Source organism: Bombina bombina, chromosome 1 (genome assembly GCF_027579735.1).
Source record: "Bombina bombina isolate aBomBom1 chromosome 1, aBomBom1.pri, whole genome shotgun sequence".
Taxonomy (NCBI): domain Eukaryota; kingdom Metazoa; phylum Chordata; class Amphibia; order Anura; family Bombinatoridae; genus Bombina; species Bombina bombina.
This window is the reverse complement of record NC_069499.1, coordinates 1,226,969,916-1,226,985,006: the sequence shown is the minus strand read 5'-3', so window position 1 is coordinate 1,226,985,006 and position 15,091 is coordinate 1,226,969,916. Positions and strand designations below refer to the sequence as shown.

At 39.1% G+C, this 15,091-nt stretch overlaps 1 protein-coding gene across 1 annotated transcript in view; it reads right to left on the bottom strand.

The window, feature by feature from the left end:
* SMPD3 (sphingomyelin phosphodiesterase 3) overlaps positions 1 to 15,091 on the bottom strand; it is a 492,747-nt gene that overhangs the window by 352,606 nt on the left and 125,050 nt on the right. The window lies entirely within an intron of this gene.

Sequence of the window (15,091 nt, the reverse complement as noted above, 5' to 3'; positions counted from 1 at the left end):
AGAAAGAAATTTATCAGATAAGCATAAATTCTGTTTTCTCTTGCAAGATGTATCGAGTCCACGGATTCATCCAATACTTGTGGGATACCAATACCAAAGCTTTAGGACACGGATGAAGGGAGGGACAAGACAGGTACCTAAACGGAAGGCACCAATGCTTGTAGAACCTTTCTCCCAAAAATAGCCTCCGAAGAGGCAAAAGAATCAAATTTGGAAAATTTGGAAAAAGTATGAAGCGAAGACCAAGTCGCCGCCTTACAAATCTGTTCAACAGAAGCCTCATTTTTAAAAGCCCATGTGGAAGCCACCGCTCTAGAAGAGTGAGCAGTACTTCTTTCAGGAGGCTGCTGGCCAGCAGTCTCATAAGCCAAACGGATGATACTTTTCAGCCAAAAAGAAAGAGAGAGGTTGCCGTAGCCTTTTGACCTCTCCGCTTTCCAGAATAGACAACAAACAATGAAGATGATTGACTGAAATCTTTAGTTGCTTGTAAGTAGAACTTTAAAGCACGAACCACATCTAGGTTGTGCAACAGACGTTCCTTCTTGGAAGAAGGATTAGGACACAGAGAAGGAACAACAATTTCCTGATTGATATTCCTATTAGAAACAACCTTAGGAAGAAACCCAGGTTTGGTACGCAAAACCACCTTATCCGCATGGAAAACAAGGTAAGGGGAGTCACACTGTAAAGCAGATAACTCAGAAACTCTTCGAGCCGAAGAGATAGCTACCAAAAACAGAACTTTCCAAGATAAAAGCTTAATGCATAGGTTCAAATGGAACCCCTTGAAGAACTTTAAGAACCAAATTTAAACTCCATGGCGGAGCAACAGGTTTAAACACATGCTTTATTCTAACTAAAGCCTGACAAAACGCCTGAACGTCTGGAACATCTGCCAGACGCTTGTGTAAAAGTCCTGCGTGGCCACGCAGGTGCTATCAGAATCACCTAAGCTCTCTCCTGCTTGATTCTGGCAATCAGACGAGGGAGGAGAGGGAATGGTGGAAACACATAGGCCAGGTTGAAGGACCAGGGCATTGCTAGAGCTTCTATTAGCACTGCCTGGGGATCCCTTGACCTGGACCCTTAACAAGGAAGTTTGGCATTCTGACGAGACGCCATCAGATCTAATTCTGGTGTGCCCCATAGCCGAATCAGTTGGGCAAACACCTCCGGATGGAGCTCCCACTCCCCCGGATGAAAAGTCTGTCGAATTAGGAAATCCTCCTCCCAGTTCTCTACTCCTGGGATATGGATTGCTGAAAGATGGCAAGAGTGAGTCTCTGCCCATTGAATTATTTTGGAAACCTCTATCATCGCTAGAGAACGCCTTGTTCCCCCTTGATGATTGATATAAGCTACAGTCGTGATGTTGTCCGACTGAAATCTGATGAATTTGGCCGCAGCCAGTTGAGGCCACGCTTGAAGTACATTGAATATCGCTCTCAGTTCCAGAATGTTTATTGGGAGGAGAGTCTCCTCCTGAGACCATAACCCCTGAGCTTTCAGGGAGTTCCACACTGCACCCCAGCCCAGCAGGCTGGCATCTGTCGTAACTATGATCCACTCTGGTCTGCGGAAACACATTCCCCGAGACAGGTGAACCTGTGATAACCACCAGAGAAGAGAATCTCTGGTCTCCTGATCCAGATCTATCTGAGGAGATAAATCTGCATAATCCCCATTCCACTGTTTGAGCATGCATAGTTGCAGTGGTCTGAGGTGTAAGCGAGCAAATGGAACTATGTCCATTGCTGCTACCATAAGTCCGATTACCTCCATACACTGAGCCACTGATGGCCGCAGAATGGAATGAAGAGCTCGGCAGGTGTTTACGAGTTTTAATTTCCTGACCTCCGTCAGAAATATTTTCATTTCTACCGAGTCTATCAGAGTTCTTAGGAAGGAAACCCTTGTGAGAGGGAAGAGAGAACTCTTTTTTATGTTCACCTTCCACCCATGAGACCTTAGAAAAGCCAACATAATGTCCGTGTGAGACTTGGCTAGTTGGAAAGTTGACGCTTGAATTAAGATGTCGTCTAGATAAGGTGCCACTGCTATGCCCCGCGGTCTTAGAACCGCTAGGAGTGACCCAAGCACTTTTGTGAAAATTCTGGGAGCTGTGGCCAACCCGAAGGGAAGGGCCACGAACTGGTAATGTCTGTCCAGAAAGGCGAACCTGAGAAATCGGTGATGATCTCTGTGGATAGGGATGTGCAAATACGCATCCTTTAAGTCCACGGTGGTCATATATTGACCCTCTTGGATTAGTGGCAGAATAGTCCGAATAGTCTCCATCTTGAAAGACGGGAATTTGTTTAGGATCTTGAGGTCCAAAATTGGTCTGAAAGTTCCTTCTTTTTTGGGAACCACAAACAGGTTGGAGTAAAACCCTTGCCCCTGTTCCGCTCTTGGAACCGGGTGAATCACTCCCATGGTATGTAGGTCGTCTACACAGCGTAAGAACGCCTCTCTTTTTGTCTGGTTTGCAGACAATTGAGAAATGTGAAATCTCCCCCTTGGGGGGGAATCTTTGAAGTCCAGAAGATATCCCTGGGAAACAATTTCTAAAGCCAAGGAATCGTGAACATCTCTTGCCCAAGCCTGAGCGAAGGGAGAGAGTCTGCCCCCTACTAGATCCGGTCCCGGATCGGGGGCTACCCCTTCATGCTGTCTTGGAGGCAGCTGCAGGCTTCTTGGCCTGTTTACCCTTGTTCCAAGCCTGGTTAGGTCTCCAGGCTGACTTGGATTGAGCAAAATTCCCCTCTTGCTTTGCAGCAGGGGAAGCTGAAGTAGGACCACTCTTGAAGTTTAGAAAGGAACGAAAATTATTTTGTTTGGTCTTTATTTTATTTGTTTTATCCTGAGGGAGGATATGGCCCTTCCCTCCAGTGATGTCTGAAATAATTTCCTTCAGTTCAGGCCCGAATAGGGTCTTACCTTTGAAAGGGATGGTCAAAAGCTTTGATTTTGATGACACATCAGCTGACCAGGACTTAAGCAATAACGCTCTACGCGATAAATTGGCAAAACCTGAATTTTTTTTGCCGCTAATTTAGCCAATTGAAAAGCGGCATCAGTAATGAAAGAATTAGCCATCTTAAGAGCCTTAATTCTATCCAGAATATCATCTAATGGGGTCTCCCCCTGGAGAGCCTCCTCTAGAGCCTTGAACCAAATAGCAGCTGCAGTAGTTACAGGAACAATGCATGCAATTGGTTGGAGAAGAAAACCTTGATGAACAAAATTCTTCTTTAGGAGACCCTCTAATTTTTTATCCATAGGATCTTTGAAAGCACAACTGTCTTCAATAGGTATAGTTGTACACTTAGCTAGTGTAGAAATAGCTCCCTCTACCTTAGGGACCGTCTGCCACGAGTCCCGCATGGTGTCAGATATGGGAAACATTTTCTTGAAAGTAGGAGGGGGAGCGAACGGTATACCTGGTCTATCCCACTCCTTAGAAACAATATCCGCAATCCTCTTAGGGACCGGAAAAACATTAGTGTAAACAGGAACCTCTAAGTATTTGTCCATTTTACACAACTTCTCTGGAACCACAATAGGGTCACAATCGTCCAGAGTCGCCAATACCTCCCTGAGCAACAAGCAGAGGTTTTCTAGCTTGAATTTAAAGGCCGTCATATCAGAGTCTGTCTGAGGGAGCGTCTTTCCTGAATCAGAAATCTCTCCCTCTGCTTATTGCTTAGAGCCGGCAAAGAGAATGACTGGGGGGTGGGGTTAGGGGAGGAGCTATATAGACAGCTCTGCTGTGGGTGCTCTCTTTGCCACTTCCTGTTGGGAAGGAGAATATCTCACAAGTATTGGATGAATCCGTGGACTCGACACATCTTGCAAGAGAAAATAGGGATCTCATTAAACTGTGGCTATGGCCACCATTGAAACAAATTAACCTATGGGCAAAATTCACACAAAGGCCACACAGGGTGACACACTCCCAGACTTTTTATTTAAAACAGTGAAACACAAAATGCTGCTCATGTAAAGTAATGGACATGCTGGAATCTTACATCTCACCACTTGATTGAAAATGGCTGAAGCTAGCAGGCTTTTTAATTAATGTATGTTACATTTAATGTTTACTTCCAATTTCTTGGAAATTATATATTAAAACTTAAATTATATATTAAAAAATTGATGCATGTTAAAGTTTTGCAAAAATGATCTTCAGATATAGGGTCTGATTTATAAACCCCCGTATGCAGCCAAATGCATCTGTTTCCGCACGAACCTTCAGGCTCGCCGGAAACACTCTGAGGTGGCGGACAGCAATCAGCCTGATTGGATCCGATCAGGTTGATTGATACGTCCTGCTAGCATCAAATGCTGTCGGCATTTATTGATGTGCGGCAGACATGATCCGCTACAGTGGATCATATGTGCCCGCAAATTGAAAAATCGGCCCCTTAACCCCAATACAGAGGGTGTGCTGGCTCCTTACTACATGTTTTTTTTTAAGTGATAGTAAAGCTCATAAAATGCTAGCGCAAGGAAGTAAAGTAAATATTAAAAGCATATATTTCATTGCTGAAAACAGTTACGTAACATTCAAGAGACTTTTCAAGGGGTGAGCCCCTGAACTGCAGAACAATGCAAATTTTTCTAAGATGACAGTATTGTAAAAACAAAAGCTAAAACACTGCACTTAAGAAAGAATACTGAATATAAAGCCACAGAGTATAGGGAATCTCCCTTATTCCCTATTACAAACGTGAAAACACACAAAAGAGTATCAAAACTGAGGCACTCAAAAGAGCTAAATATATGCAGTATCTGGCTAACAACATAGTATACAATCAAATATATTTAATAAAAAAGACAAAAAATAAAAAAGGTTTAAAAACATATACACATAAGAAAGGGGTTAGTACAATACATCAATGTATATACAAATGTAGCTCAGTATACATATGAGAGGCAATGATAAAAAAGACAGCAGCAGAGTCCAATGGACAAATAGTGAGTGATATGGTATTATGGAAATCCAGGGACTCCTGATGTAAAGCAGCCACAGGGCGAACGTGATCCGGAGCTTCGTGTGTGGCTTCCAACTTGAGCCAATCACTGTGCACGAAGCAGTTTCAGGAAGTTCAGCAAATTTGACAGCTTTTTCCAAATGCAGTTGCAGTCTTCACTATAGTGAGTGTACTGACTACGGAAGCCTAGACAGAACAAAAACAGAGCAACGTGTTTCAGGCAAACTTGCCTATCTCAAGCTCTGTTCTTACTGATCATTCATTGCGCTATATACCCTGTGGGAATAGTCTCCTCCCATTTATTTCAATGCTTACTTGATCGCAAATGTTTACTTATACCTGCAGGTGTGATTTTCACAGGTATATAGCGGAATTATGAGTTACTTAAAAAGAAATATTTATACATTGGATATATTTACATTTAGTCATACATGCATATATTATTATATTAGTATATCGATACATACCGGGTACTATCATAAAGTGCATTCTATAGTGCAATATAATACAGACATTTACTGATGATCTTTTAATGTGTGTTCAAATTATATTATATTGAGGGCATTTCGTGAACAAAATTAAAAGAGTCTACAAAACTTTTAGTGATTATAGGAAGAACTATATCAATAGAGAGATAAGAGTGTTATTAAAAAGGAAGATGTATGATAATCAAATGTGGGATAATATAGTGAGATGATATAGTGAACTCCAGTAGAGTATATTAGCTGAGGAAAATTCAATCTATGTAATGGATACAATCTATACGTCTGCAAATAAATAAATGAATAAACTAGTATACTTAGAGGTGGAATGTGATTAGCTTCAAATTCAATGTATAATAATTTGAGGGACTAATATCTGGTAATAGTTAATAGAATATATATATAATGGAGGATGGTTTTCTTTATTTGGATTTATTACATGGTGTTTGGAGGAATGAATGTGGTCTTGTGATTGTCTATTATAAAAAATCATATATCTGAATAGTCAGCTTTTTTGTCAGACTAACAAAAAGTCTAATAGTTGCATGGTATGTGTGTTCACACTAGGCATGCAGATATACAATTTCTATAATAGACTATGTTAGTTTGAGTATCATGAATTTGTAATTTTAAAATTTTTTGAAATATTCCATCTATTTTGTATATATTCACTTTGTTATCACATGACCATATATAGCGCCATGAATGATCAGTAAGAACAGAGCTTGAGAAAGGCAACATTGACGAAACGCGTTGCTCTGTTTTTGGCCAGTCTAGGTTTCCGTAGTCAGCACACTCACTATAGTGAAGACCGTAACTGCATTTGGAAAAAGCGGTCCGATTTGCTGAGCTTTGCTGAACCTACTGAAACTGCTTTGTGCACAGTGATTGGCTCAAGTTAAAAAGCTTATGCTACGAATGAGGACTCTATCACTTAACCCAGTGTAGTACTGAGTAACCCCTTATTTTCCTATACTTTCATACTTTGTGACAAGGATTCCCTGTCTCACTACGCTCTGGATCCCTTTCTCCCTATGGATGCTTTACCATATCACTCACTATTTGTCCATTGGACTCTGCTGCTGGCTTTCTTTATCATTGCCTCTCATATGTATAATGAGCTATATGTGTATATACATTGATGTATTGTACTAACCCCTTTCTTATGTGTATATGTTTTTAAACCTTTTGTATTTTTTGTCTTTTTTATTAAATATATTTGATTGTATACTATGTTGTTAGCCAGATACTGCATATATTTAGCTCTTTTGAGCGCCTCAGTTTTGATACTCTTGTGTGTTTTCACACATTAAAGTTTTTTCTGTGTTCTAAGATGACATTATTACATATGTATAAATGATTACATTTTATATGCAAATCTTTTGCAATGCAGTAATTAATTTCTGATGTGTATGTAAAAATTGGACTTATGTCCTTATAACCTGCATTGATCACTAGCTTTGGGTTTGTATATAAAGCTGGAATGTTTAATATATTACACAATGCTGCATCTAACTGTGGGTTTAGTAAAATCAGTAATACAACTCACTATGTTTGCCTTGATTAAATTAAATATTTATTAATATGATGTTTTGCTATCTTAGTAGAGGATGCTAAGCACTTTAGCTAAATGAACTGACTAAAGATCAATAGTGAAACATCACAGTGGGTGCTAAATCAAAATGTTAGCAAGAGCTTGGAGGGGACAGAGTACTTTTGATTTTATAGCTCAGTAAGTGCAAAACAAAAATATTGCTCTACTTCTTACATTTCTTGTTTATACGCTACAAATGCCAGAGAACATTTGGCAATGGTACAAATACATACAGGCCTAAATTTGCTTAAGGGACAGAAAACCCAAACATTTTTCTTTCATTATTCAGATACAGCATACAATCTTAATCAACTTTCCAATTTACTTATATTATTTAATTTGCTTTGTTCTCTTGGTATCCTTTGTTGAAAAGTATACCTAGGAAAGCACAGAAGCTGGGAGCTAGCTGCTGATTGGTGGCTGCACATAAATGCCTCTTTTTATTGGCTTATCAGGGTGAACAGCTTATTCCCAGTAGTGCATTGCTGCTCCTTCAATACAGGATATCACAAAAATGAAGTAAAATTGATAATAGAAGTAAATTGCAAAGTTGTTTAAAATCGCATGTTCTATCTGAATCATGAAATAAATTATTTGGGTTTCATGTCCCTATAACCCCTTAATGACACAGACGTGCTCTGTACGGTCATTTCTTAGAGAAAGTGCCAAGGTGCACTATAACTACACGCCTCTCTCCAGGAGGCATTTGGCAATAGTGTGGTCTCTCTGCTGTTAGCGAGAGCCGGGCTACTTATCCCCTTTAATGTGAAAATGATAGCAGCTGTCGTTAAGGGATTTAAAAAGGTCTGGATTTAAAGGGCTATGAAACAATGCTCCTTTAGTAGACAAAATATGTTAAATCAAAGTAAACATAAAAAGTAACCAATTTCTAACTTGATGTCTTACTAAATGAGCAGTTAAATATTATCAGTGTAACCACTGCCTGCAGCTAGATAAGCAAACAGGCATTACAGAACTTAAGTTATACTGTCACATGATTTTTGCAGCAACAGAACTGAACATGGGCAATAAACTTGCTGCCGCTAGATTAGCTGTCTTCTAGGATCTTTTTAACACTTTTGCTGATAAGCCTTTTTTACACCCAAGTGCTGTGCCAATTATGAGCTTTTTAGCTACCTACATTTAAACCCTACTGTAAGTCAAATTTCAGAAAGCAAATCACACAAATTATAAAAAAAAATTAAGCAGGCCCAGCAGATTCACAATGGTGCCATTAAATTGTGCATATAATCTATAATCCCTGTGCGTTTTTGTTTTTAAAATGATCAGTTTTCTTTTACTGCTCCAAGAATCTACCCATCCAGCTACCTAGCAGCTCCACTGAGCTTCCTGGCTCAGCCCCTTTGTGACGTTTCCATTTGCGTACATGGTGATGTCACCAGCACTCCAATGAAGCCTGGGAGTGTTACCCGCTAGGCCACCAACGGATCCCTGGCCTGTAGTGCAGGGGATCGACGAAAACCGTTTTAATAGCAATCCCCCTAAATGATGAAGAGGCATCGTCATGCACCTGTAGGCTGTGATGTGCATGATGAACATAGCTCATTGTGCGCATCGAAGAGGTTAAAGGAAAAACTGGTACTTTGCTTTGTGGGGCTGTGAGAGGAAGTAATAGATCCTTCAGAAGTAAAGTTAAAAAGAAGAAATAAAAGGTAAAATCCTTTTAAAATAAATAAATAATAATACTGTTTACATATTGTGATGATTTCTATTAATAAAAAAAACACTAAGCAGTTGGGTTATACTTATTACCACAAGTTCTCTAAAGCTCTCTCTGCTCAAAATATCTGTTTGTGCTACTAGGTTTTTCACAGGATTTGCTAAAATTACATTTTACAATGAGAGCTCTGTATCTCACTATGAGGAGTAGAGTACTTTTCTGTATGTGAATGAGACACAAACATTAATTACATTATAGTGTTCAATAAAATAAGCAGGTGAAAAAGAATTTTGAAAGTAATTATTGCATGTATTAAAAAACTGTTTAATAACACCTATTAAAATTTGAGTGAAAAACATACAGGAAAGTGAAAATTTAAATGACTCAGTAAAAAGCAGTAAATTAAATTGTTCTTAATGCGCACAGTACACAAATATTAAAAACGCACAATGTTAAAAGCACAAAACAATTATTTTCTTAAATAAGTTTTGTAGCCTTGGCAAGTGGGCTGAATAGCACCGTTCATTGGGCGTGTCTGTAATTTTCTTACAGGTCTCAATTATATTCTCTAAGCAAGTTACACCTGCAAATCATCTCACATTTTTATTTATCTAGTGAATTCTAGAGATTCTCTAAAACTAAATGGCCTGGAGAGAATTATCACACAAACCATTGCATAGCAAGTCCTTATTCAATTGTAAAAAAAAAGGGGGCAAAACATGGAAGTCCCAGGACAATGATCTAAATGTCTCTGAGCTTGTGAGATTTTCTAAGAAATAAATATAACCAGTAAAATTAAGCCTGAAGCATAGAAACTGTATTAAAGAAGTGTCTCTACCTTGTGTATAGTATTTTAATCTGATCTGTATTGGCTGCAGCATATTATTTGTATACACTTAGATTTAGAGTTCTGCGTTAACCGTCAAAAGCAGCGTTAAGGGCTCCTAAGGCAGGAAAGGGTCTAACGCTCACTTTCAAGCCGCGACTTTTCCATACCGCAGATCCCCTTACGCCAATTGCGTATCCTATCTTTTCAATGGGATCTTCCTAACACTGGTATTTGGAGTCTTGGCTGAAGTTAGCGGTAGACCCTCTACCGACAAGACTCCTAACGCCAAAAAAAGTCAGTAGTTAAGAGCTTTATGGGCTAATGTCGTTTATAAAGATCTTAACTACCGTGCTCTAAAGTACACTAGCACCCATAAACTACCTATGTACCCCTAAACCGAGGTCCCCCCCATCGCCTCCACTATAATAAATATTTTTAACCCCTAATCTGCCGACCGCACATCGCCGCCACCTACATTATCCCTATGAACCCCTAATCTGCCCCCCCAACGTCGCCGCTACCTTACCTACACTTATTAACCCCTAATCTGCCGACCGGACCTCGCACTACTCTAATAAAGTTATTAACCCCTAAACCGCCACACTCCCACCTCGCAAACACTATAATAAATAGTATTAACCCCTAATCTGCCCCCCCTAACGTCGCTGCCACCTAACTTCAAGTATTAACCCCTAATCTGACGACCGGACCTCGCCGCTACTCTAATAAATGTATTAACCCCTAAAGCTAAGTCTAACCCTAACACCCCCCTAAATTAAATATAATTTTAATCTAACTAAATAAATTAAATCTTATTAACTAAAGTATTCCTATTTAAAACTAAATACTTACCTATAAAATAAACCCTAATATAACTACAATATAACAAATAATTATATTGTAGCTATTTTAGGATTTATATTTATTTTACAGGAAACTTTGTATTTATTTTATCTTGGTACAATAGCTATTAAATAGTTAATACCTATTTAATAGCTACCTAGTTAAAATAATTACAAAATTACCTGTAAAATAAATCCTAACCTAAATTACAATTAAACCTAACACTACACTATCAATAAATTAATTAAATAAATTACCTACAATTACATACAGTAAATAAACTAAATTACAAAAACAAACACTAAATTACAAAAAATAAAAAAGATTACAAGAATATTAGGCTAATTACACCTACTCTAAGCCCCCTAATAAAATAAAAAAAGCCCCCCCAAAATAATAAAGGTCCCTACCCTATTCTAAATTAAAAAGTAACCAGCTCTTTTACCAGCACTTAAAAGGGCTTTTTGCAGGGCATGCCCGAAAGTAATCAGCTATTTTGCCTGTAAAAAAAAAATACAACCCCCCCAACATTAAAACCCACCACCCACATACCCCTACTCTAACCCATACCCCCCTTAAATAAACTTAACACTACCCCCCTGAAGATCTCCCTACCTTGAGTCGTGTTCACCCAGCCGGGCCGAAGTCTTCATCCGATGGGGCAGAAGAGGACATCCAGACCGGCTGTTCCGATCAGCCAATAGAATGCGAGCTCAATCTGATTGGCTGATTGGATCAGCCAATCGGATTGAACTTGAATCTGATTGGCCGATTCAATCAGCCAATCAGATTTTTTCCTACCTTAATTCCGATTGGCTGATAGAATCATATAAGCCAATCGGAATTCGAGGGACGCCATCTTGGATGACGTCACTTAAAAGAACCTTCATTCGTCGGGTAGTCGTCAGAGAAGAAGGATGTTCCGCGCCGGAGGTCTTGAAGATGGAGCCGCTCCTCGTTGGATGGATAAAGATAGAAGATGCCACTTGGATGAAGATGTCTGCCGGTCCGGATGTCCTCTTCTGCCCGGATAGGATGAAGACTTCTGCCGGTCTGGATGTCCTCTTCTGCCCCATCGGATGAAGACTTCGGCTCTGCTGGGTGAACACGACTCAAGGTAGGGAGATCTTCAGGGGGGTAGTGTTAGGTTTATTTAAGGGGGTTTGGGTTAGAGTAGGGGTATGTGGGTGGTGGGTTTTAATGATGGGGGGGTTGTATTTTTTTTACAGGCAAAAGAGCTGATTACTTTGGGGCATGCCCCGCAAAAAAAACCTTTTAAGGGTTGGTAAAAGAGCTGGTTACTTTTTAATTTAGAATAGGGTAGGGACCTTTATTATTTTGTGGGGCTTTTTTTATTTTATTAGGGGGCTTAGAGTAGGTGTAATTAGCCTAATATTCTTGTATTTTTTTATTTTTTGTAATTTAGTTTAGTTTATTTAATTGTATGTAATTGTAGGTAATTTATTTAATTAATTTATTGATAGTGTAGTGTTTAGTTTAATTGTAACTTAGGTTAGGATTTATTTTACAGGTAATTTTGTAATTATTTTAACTAGGTAGAAATTAAATAGTTAATAACTATTTTATAGCTATTGTACCTAGTTAAATAAATACAAAGTTGCCTGTAAAATAAATATAAATCCTAAAATAGCTACAATATAATTATTCGTTATATTGTAGCTATATTAGGGTTTATTTTACAGGTAAATCACAAAAAATCCCCCTTTAGACAGCTCCAGACTTGTATAGTGCATATGCCCAGCAGCATTATTCCTTAGAGTATACAGAGCGGTATTGTGAAAACTCACCAGCACAAGTTGATTCAAGCGGATACCGAGCAGCCTAATCAGCCTCCGGATCGTTCACCACTCTGTGGGTCCCCGGGCCGGTACTAAGCACCTTTGACTGCCGTTGTTGAATTTTGTGATCAGGTAAGTCCCAAACTCTGTGAGTACACCCGCCTCTGTGAAATGCCTTCTATGAAATGCCAATCGACACACTCCAGCGGCTTGCGATGACGTCATCAGCCGATATCAAAACCGGGTATTCCAAGCCTTTGTCCAGGAAGACGCCGAGGTTTAAGCTGGTTGTTAGACAGCAAGCAATAGCACCAAAAAAATCCAGCAAACCTCCCAGGCGTATAATCAGTCAAAATTTATTTAAGGAAAACCGTGCAAAGAGTATGTTTACTTTTTTTATATTTCTTTGCACGGTTTTCCTTAAATAAATTTTGACTGATTATACGCCTGGGAGGTTTGCTGGATTTTTTTGGTGCTATTTATTTTACAGGTAAGTATTTAGTTTTAAATAGGAATACTTTAGTTAATAAGATTTAATTTATTTCGTTAGATTAAAATTATATTTAACTTAGGGGGGTGTTAGGGTTAGACTTAGCTTTAGGGGTTAATACATTTATTAGAGTAGCGGCGAGGTCCGGTCATCAGATTAGGGGTTAATGCTTGAAGTTAGGTGGCGGCGACGTTGGGGGAGGCAGATTAGGGGTTAATACTATTTATTATAGGGTTTGCGAGGCGGGAGTGCGGGCGGTTTAGGGGTTAATAACTTTATTAGAGTAGCGGTGAGGTCCGGTCGGCAGATTAGGGGTTAATAAGTGTAGGTAAGGTAGCGTCGACATTGGGGGGGGCAGATTAGGGGTTAATAAATATAATATAGGTGTCGGCGATGTTAGGGGCAGCAGATTAGGGGTACATAGGTATAATGTAGGTTGCGGCAGTGTCCGGAGCGGCCGATTAGGGGTTAATAGTATAATGCAGGTGTCAGCGATAGCAGGGGCGGCAGATGAGGGGTTAATAAGTGTAAGGTTAGGGGTGTTTAGACTCGGGGTTCATGTTAGGGTGTTAGGTGCAGAGTTAGAGAGTGTTTCCCCATAGGAAACAATGGGTCTGCGTTGGGAGCTTAACGCTGCTTTTTTGCAGGTGTTAGGTTTTTTTTCATCCCAAACTGCCCCATTGTTTCCTATGGGGGAATTGTGCACGAGCACGTTTTGCCAGCTTACCACTACCGTAAGAAACACTGGTATTAAGGGTTTAAGTGGCGGTACATTCAGCTCAACGCACCCTTTTTGGAGCCTAACGCAGCCCCTCAGACAACTTTAAATACCAGCGTTGTCTTAAGGGTGCGTTAGCTACGCGGGTCTTTACCGACAAAACTCTAAATCTAGGCGAATGTGTGCCCCCTTCTTCCTTTGCTCTCCCCAGTGAATTTCCTTTCCAGGAAGCGCCATTACTTTCTATGGGAGGCATCTTGCTACTCACATTGACAGCCCCTGATTTTAGGAGAATACCATGAGGACAGCCCTGCGAGTGTCAGCAAGGTTTTCATATTTTATCTGGGAAAATTAGAGAATCGGGCCCCCAGTGAGTAGCGACTACCTCCCTTAGAAAGTAATGAAGTTCTCAGCAATGGAGAATCTCACAGGAGGATCGAATGTAACAGGGAGCACCTGGCACTGATAACAAGCAGCAAATTCCAATCAAAACACATTGTATTTATAACTAGCATTGAATTCTACTTTTTCCATTTCCAAGACAAGAGTAAAACAAAGTACACTGATTTTTTTCATTTTTGGTACGATTTTAAGTTTGTATTGTGGTAATTACATTATACATTAAAGGGACATAAAACACAATTTTTTTCTTTCATAATTCAGATAGAGCATACAATTTTAAACAACTTTCCAATTTACTTCTGTTATCAAATGTTCTTCGTTTTCTTGTTATCCTTTGTTAAAAGGAATAAAGTAAGCCTGAGTGTGCACGTTTCTGCAGCTCTATATGGCAGCAGTTTGGCAAAAATGTTATACATTAGCAGGGGCACTAGATGGCAGCACTATTTCCTGTCATGTTGTGCTTCAGGCATGTGCACGCTACCTACCTAGGTATCCCTTCAACAAAGAATAGCATGAGAACAAAGCAAATTTGATAATAGAAGTAAATTGGAAACTTTTTTAAAATTGTATTATCTATCTGAATAATGAAAGAAAATTTCTGGGTTTAATGTCCCTTTAAATACAGTTTACATTTTTTCTGCATAATTTAAACATAATTTTTTCTGTGCAATTTAAATGTGCACTTTGATGTACTTTTAATAAAATCTTTACTATAAATAATATTTTTAAAGTGTATAATTAATACAATTTTCAGATTATAGTTTCAATATGATTTTTAAAGAACTAAACTGTATAGAGCAGAATACAGTAATGCATGTTTCACTCCTTTCCCATACAGAAATGTAGGGTATGTTCTTAAAGGGACAGTAAAGTTAAAATTGCATGCCCTACCTGAATTATGAAAGTTTACATTTTTAACAACTTTCCAATTTACTTTTACCATCAAATTTGTTTTGTTCTCTTGGTATTCTTTGCTGAAGGCTAAACCTAGGTAGCCTCATATTCCAATTTCTAAGCCCTAGAAGACCTCCTCTTATATAAGTGCATAGCTTTTCACCACTAAATAGTGCTAGTTCATGTGTACCATATAGATAACATTGTGCTCACTACCTTGTAAAAAACACCAAAAATAAGGGGGCAGTCTGCAGAGGCATAGATAAAAGGTAGTCACAGAGGTAAAAAGTATATTTATATACCAGTGTTGGTTATGCAAAACTGGAGGATGAGTAATAAAGGGATTATCTTTTTAAACA